Raw genomic sequence first — 6,458 nt, forward strand, 5'->3', positions numbered from 1 at the left:
TACCATCAAACTTTGTGCACCTCTTAGCCTAATTAAATAACAAGGAACACTGCAGAGACCATTTCCCATTTGGACCTTACCTTTATTTATTATTTTAGACCCTGTCATGTTTTATTAAAAGCACTTCCATTTTAAATTAGTTTCTGATAAACATCGATACAGTGTGAAGTTTGCAGGTAATAAGTTTGTTTTGGACTGGCTTTTGGGGGCCGTCCATTAAACTTCTATTTTGGAAAGCACTCTCTCAGCGTTTCCTCTACCTGTATCACTGAACCCACAACAAAGAGACAGATGAATAGAGACCTTCCTCACCTCTGCTTCTCCTTTTCACATATCTATTTCCAGAAAGGAGGAAAGAAATGAAGTAAATAGAATCTGCCCTCTATCCGGTGAAGGAAAGCCAGAAGACAACATCGCTCTGAAGGCTGAAAGCTCTATTCTTTACTGAAACGCTCAGACGTAAGAGAAGCAAAAGCTTTGCCTGGAGTAAAGAAACAATTATCAAAGCATGCAGGGATTCACTCTCCTCGGGTCTTATCCATCCACTCATCCACTTTAGGCTAATTACCCAAGTCACAGCAGCAGTAGAATATATGAGAAGCATAAATTTCCTTTTCGCGGCTCCTCTGAGAACATCCTGTAGAAACATATTCCCAGGTCAGTTCAGATATACAGTATATGTTTGCAAGACTTCGGCTGGTGTGCTCAGATCCCCTGGGGTCGTATTGATGGATGTGTTAATGGTGCTGGAGACTGTGCAGCAGTCAGCCCCAACTCTGCTGCTAATATGCCCCAGTGGCCAGCTGTGGTACTGCAACAAGAAAGTTCCACATGGCCCCAAGAGCATTTCCCTATAGACCACCATTATAAAAGAAAATTATTTACACAGTGAAACGATCAAAAGAAACACCTGCAACAGCACAAAGGATCAATATTACTCTTTGTTTTTCCAAGGCTCTCAGAATTTCTTTTTAATAATACATCTGGTAATGTTATTATACAGTTTTTATTGCGGTGACATAATCTCAGTGTGAAGTTTAACTTAACTTTTAACTCTAATACACATGTGCCAAAGAAGAGGATAAATAGCTATTTTGTGCATCAGTGCTATTTTTGATGAATGGGTCCCATCTTGTTACAAAGAAGTTATTAAAATGCACCTGTGGTGGGATCCTCATCAGGAGCCCACATCACTAAATGGCTTTGCCCAACACAAAGGAATAAGGCTCTATTTTGAGCACATATATTTTGCACTTCACTCTTTTTCTGAGGGGGGGATCAATAAACCTTTTCCTGTGATCTTAACAATCTCAAGCTTCTCACTTTGCAGGGTGAATAATGTCAGCTGGTAAATACAAACCCTTTGTGGTTAGTCTCACTGAATATAGTCTGACTCCACTGCAGTTTCCCCTGGAAACCGTCTGTTCCTCATCAGCCACATTTATAATATAGTTTCAAATTGTTTTGCCAACATGTTTTTTTTTTTTTGTCAGCATAAATCCAGCAGCTCATTTAGACATGGTAATACATACCTCTGGTGACAGCCTTTTGTACCTTGTGCCCTCTCCTGTGATTGCTCCTTTTGACTTCAACACAGCTGGTCTCACAGCACAGCTGCTGTCATTAACCTGTATTTTCCTTTATTTTATCTAACTCCGCTGTGATAATAAAATAGTGATTTTTATCTGCACCCCAGCAACCGGGTGACGACCGCTGATAGACACAGTATTTATGAGGCGCAGCCAGATTTCATTCTTGCTCTGTTGTCTGACAAAGAAACAGGGGACTATGTCGTCAGTTTGGCAGCATTACAACACAGTGTGGGTGATCACAGGGAGCAGGAGGGGGCTGCACAGAGGTTCAGACCATCTCCCTCGCTTTTGTCTCTCTGTCTCTCTCTCTCTCTCTCTCTCTCTCTCTTGCTTTCTGTGTATGTATGATAAGAAACAAATGAAATGCATCAGTAAAAATTAATTTCAAGTCAAATTTAAGTCTGTAAAGTAACACAGTGATATTCACAAATGCGTCAGAGATGCAAGCTCCTCGAGCAAAAATAGAGCCAGTGAGTAAAGATAGTGGAGCAGGGAAAAAGAGCCGCACTCTCCTGACACGCAGCAACTTACTCAGAGCATCTTACAGGCACCAGCAGTCCGTCTTTTTCTGTCTTCATCCAAAAACACCAGGTTAAAGGAGGTCGCACTGTGCACGTCTTCTCATTGGAGATAGACTTGTGGGTGTGATGACAATATTTCGTCTAGTAGAATCACTGATTTATCGTCACAGCAGTGTAGCCACCAGAAATTCAAAAGAGCATCTTCACGCCCTCAGAGCACCGACTGCACTTATTCATGAAACGGTCTTTACATTAACTTTTGCCTGTTGCTTCTGAATTTCACCTGTTTGTGTTGAGGTCGTTGCGACTGGGCTACGAGGCCTTGCACTTCAAAAGGTCCTGAGCAGCATGAAATGAAGTAATTACAACATATTGTAATTGTGTTTATGCAGAAGTCAGAACAAAGACCTCTTAAGGAGAATGTAGCCAAGTGTGTACATCCCGCTCGTAAGTAAAACACTCATTACGCCTGATCAAAGTATAACCGGCGGAGGGGGGGGGGGCTGAGAGAGTGGGAGGAGAGATGCAAGGATGATGCAAGTACCGCCTTTCATTTGCTTAAGGGACAACAGCAAAGACAAAGTGCCCTGTCCTAATGTCATCATCATCACAGTGTGAGGGAGACGGAGGAGAAAACAGAGTGAAAGAGTCTGCCACAGGAAAAAAGTTTGCATCCAGGCAACGGCAAGGAGGGTGTGAAGAGTTCACATACAAACAAAACAAAAAAACGCTATCACACTGTAGTTGTTTCAAAGGAGTTTTAAAGATCCATATTTTACCCCTTTACCCTGTGTTTTATTTGAAGTGTTGATCCATGAGAAGATATATCTGTGGTTTTAAGAAGCAAAAAACATCTCAGTGTAGTTTCACATCTCCTCTCTCAGGCTTCTCTCTGGAGCTCTAGTAACAACAGGTCAGTGAGCCAATCAGAAGAGAGGAGGCTCTGAGCCTCTCTTCTGATTGGCTGACTGTTTTCTGAGTGATCCAGTAAAAATATAGCAGATTTCAGGTAAAAACACTCAGAGAAACCAAATCCTGCAAGGTTTGGATGGTGGGTCCAGGTGGGCGGGGCTTGGTGACTGCTTTGTTGTGACATCACAAAGTTACAGGAAGTCCTGACGGCTGGTTTTAAGGCTCAGTTTCTGAATACAGGCTGTGTGCATTTCTCTGTGGACTGAGGCTTTGATACTTTCACAGTATTAATATAGAAGCTAGAGCTGATCTATAATCACACTACACATGGACACAGACCTTTACACTGCTGGTATTGTTATTTGTTTTTAGCTATATAGAAGTGTACATGTTTTGTTTTTTATTTTTATGAGGAGTCTGGGGTGTATTAGGAAAGGACTCATGTCTTCACGTTCCCATGACGACCAGCAAATTATCAGACAATATCACTGACTCGTTAATATGAAGACCAAAGCCGTCCCCTGTCGTTGTCCCTGCAGTTTCAGCTCAGTTTAGCGCACTCTCGTCCCAGCTGCTCAGCTGTGTCGTAACACATGGTGATGTACTCTTGTTCAACGTGAGTTCAATGTGTTCTCTCTGAGGTCTGGTTTATTCGTATGTATGTCAAGACTACACATCGTTGAGATGGTCACTGTGTTAGATTAGGAGATCATAGTCAGAAATCCCTGTCCTGACTTGCCCCAGAGAAGTACTACTGACTGTACACACACACACACATATATATATATATATATATATATATATATACACGTTTGAACAGGCCACTTCATTATATCAGGCCCTGAGGAAGGTCTGACCACAGGTTAATAAGACAGGGGACCATGTTATGCTCGAGTTTCTTTGCATGTATGCGTGCACCTGTTGTTTACTTGCTCTGTGCTTGAGGGCCCTTTTCAACCTAATACAGTCTTTAACCCTTTACTAACTTTAACCGTTGACCTTCAAGCAGGCGAGGACCAAACAAAACGTCCTTTCAACGGCCCTCACAAAGACAGAGATACAAGAGCAAGTGTGTGTGTGTGTGTGTGTTAGTGTGTGTGAGTGCCTCATGCTGGGAGGTATGTAACTGCTCCCTCCAGCAACCATACAACCTGCACTGATGCACTGAAAAGAGACACACACACACACCTTGACACACTTGTCTGCAGGGTCTCTGCTGCCTCTCACTGCTGCTGGAAGGTCTGATAAAGCTCTGCAGAAACTAAGATGGATGCACAGGAAGTGTAAAACTCACGAGTGTTATTGTCTGCACAGTCTCCTTCACCTGCTGTAACGAATCCCCGAACATGAGGGACGATTGAGTCTCTGCAGCTCGAACTACAGCAAAGATAATGGAGCATGTTTTTATATTGAGGTGACACATGGCTGCACAGACGCCTTAAACCTTTACAGATATATATATGTGTGTGTGTGTGTGTGTGTGCGTGTGTGTTTGCATGTTGCCAGTGTTGTGTGAGTCTGTCTTTAGTGTCTGTCAGGGTGTGTGTGCGCTCTTGTGCATCTTCATCGGAGTTTGTTGAAAAAAAAAAAATGCAAATCCGTGTCGCAACGGCGCCAGTCACTGATAAAAACCGCCAACATTTCCATCCGCCGTTATTTATCTCCTCTTTATTTCTGTCCTCCATCGACGAACGACTGCAGCCCGTTTCATCTGTTCTGTCGGAGTCCTGGCAGGAGGGAGGGAGGGGATGAACAGAGAGAGAAAAGCAAGAAAAGGGCACGCAGTGAGACAACAGCCAGAAAAAGAGGGATGTTGGAGATGTTCAATTAAGCTTCCCTTTATTCCAGGCGCCCACTGGTTCGTTAATCTAGTGGAGATAAATATTATACAGCATTAGCTCCATTCATCCTGCAAAATCAATTCTCTCTTTCCCGTCCTTTCTCTCTCCAGCCCCCCACCACCACCCCACCCCACCCTCCCCTCACTTCTCTCTCACTTATTCAGCCTAACAGGAAAAAGAAAGTGCCCGAGAAAATAAATGGCTGCCTCTATAATAAGTGGTCTTAATGCAGATGAATGGTGCTGGATCTCAGAGCAGTGAAGCCTCTCACCCGTCTGCCACCCAGTTTCATTTAGCTCCATAATAAACAGCGAGCCAGACTGAAAGCGAGTCTCCCGCTGCTTCAGTCTTTTAATCTATTTATCCCCCCCCCCCCACTGTTGTCTGGAGCCGAGGCCACTGCCCACTGCGGACTGGATAGGAATCAGCGTGCTCATGGCGATTAGAAGGTTAATACACAAAAATAACCAAATAAACGCTAATTATGGATCAAAACCACGAAAGTCTACGAAGCCAGGTTATCGGCGCGCCCCCGCGCCCCCGACCCGGTTTCCATCGCAGCCCGACCAAACATCGTCTATCCCTGCAGGTGGTGGCCCTACAGCGAGAAGTGAAGCCGGCGTTGTACCGGACAGCCGGAGCTGAGCCGGAACACATTGCTCTCGATTTCACCAGTCGACCTCCATTCCGACCTTCACCTGTGGTCATGAGCTTTAGGAAGTGACCGAAAGAATGAGATCATGGATCATCATGGACCGAAATGAGTTTCCTCCGCAGGGTGGCTGGGCTCAGCCTGACGGCGTGGGGGAGGGGCTCTGACATCCCCAAGGGAAAACTCCTTCCATTGTTTCATTCATATTAAAGCCTGTTGCTGTGATAAGACAATGATAGGAACTTTTATGTTCTCACTTGTTTGCTACCTCGGCTAAAATATTACATCCATGGCGAAAACTGGAGTTTCAAAATGGAAAGCTGGTGAGCAACAGGAAGAATTAAAAAAAATAAAGAGAATCAAGAGGAAGGTGAGAGGAAGACACTTTCACACAGAAGATGCCCAGACACACTCGCATCTTCAGCTTTTAATAGAGGTGAAAACACACCCCACACATTTTCTTCACGAGTTGCAGGTGTTTTTCAAATACCAGAGCGGCGAGGTGTTTGTATTCAGATAGTGACTGAGAGCAAAACAGATTTAAAAGTTCAGAAAGAAAGTGTGTCACGTGGATTCTGTTGGGAGTGAAGTGCTAAATCTCTCAAAAGATTTCTCTGGTATTTTATCCAGATCAGAGTTTTCCCACCACACCTGGCTCCTTAAAAAATACCTCAGTGTAATTGACTGCATAATACTACTAACTAAACTATTATATACTGTATATATATACTAGATACTAATATACCTGCAAGTGCAGGGGAGTTCTGAAGAAAAGGAAAGGAAACGTGAGCCGCAGATGTCAAGAATAGTGAGGCCTGCGGTTGTTTAGAAAGGGTTAGAAAGGAGCCTTTTATTCTCGTCCCTGCTGAAAACGGATGATTGTCCATTATCCAGTAATAGCAGGGACACGCTCTGATTACAGCTGCCATGCAGGGATGAT

This window comes from Seriola aureovittata, chromosome 14 (genome assembly GCF_021018895.1).
Source record: "Seriola aureovittata isolate HTS-2021-v1 ecotype China chromosome 14, ASM2101889v1, whole genome shotgun sequence".
Classification (NCBI taxonomy): domain Eukaryota; kingdom Metazoa; phylum Chordata; class Actinopteri; order Carangiformes; family Carangidae; genus Seriola; species Seriola aureovittata.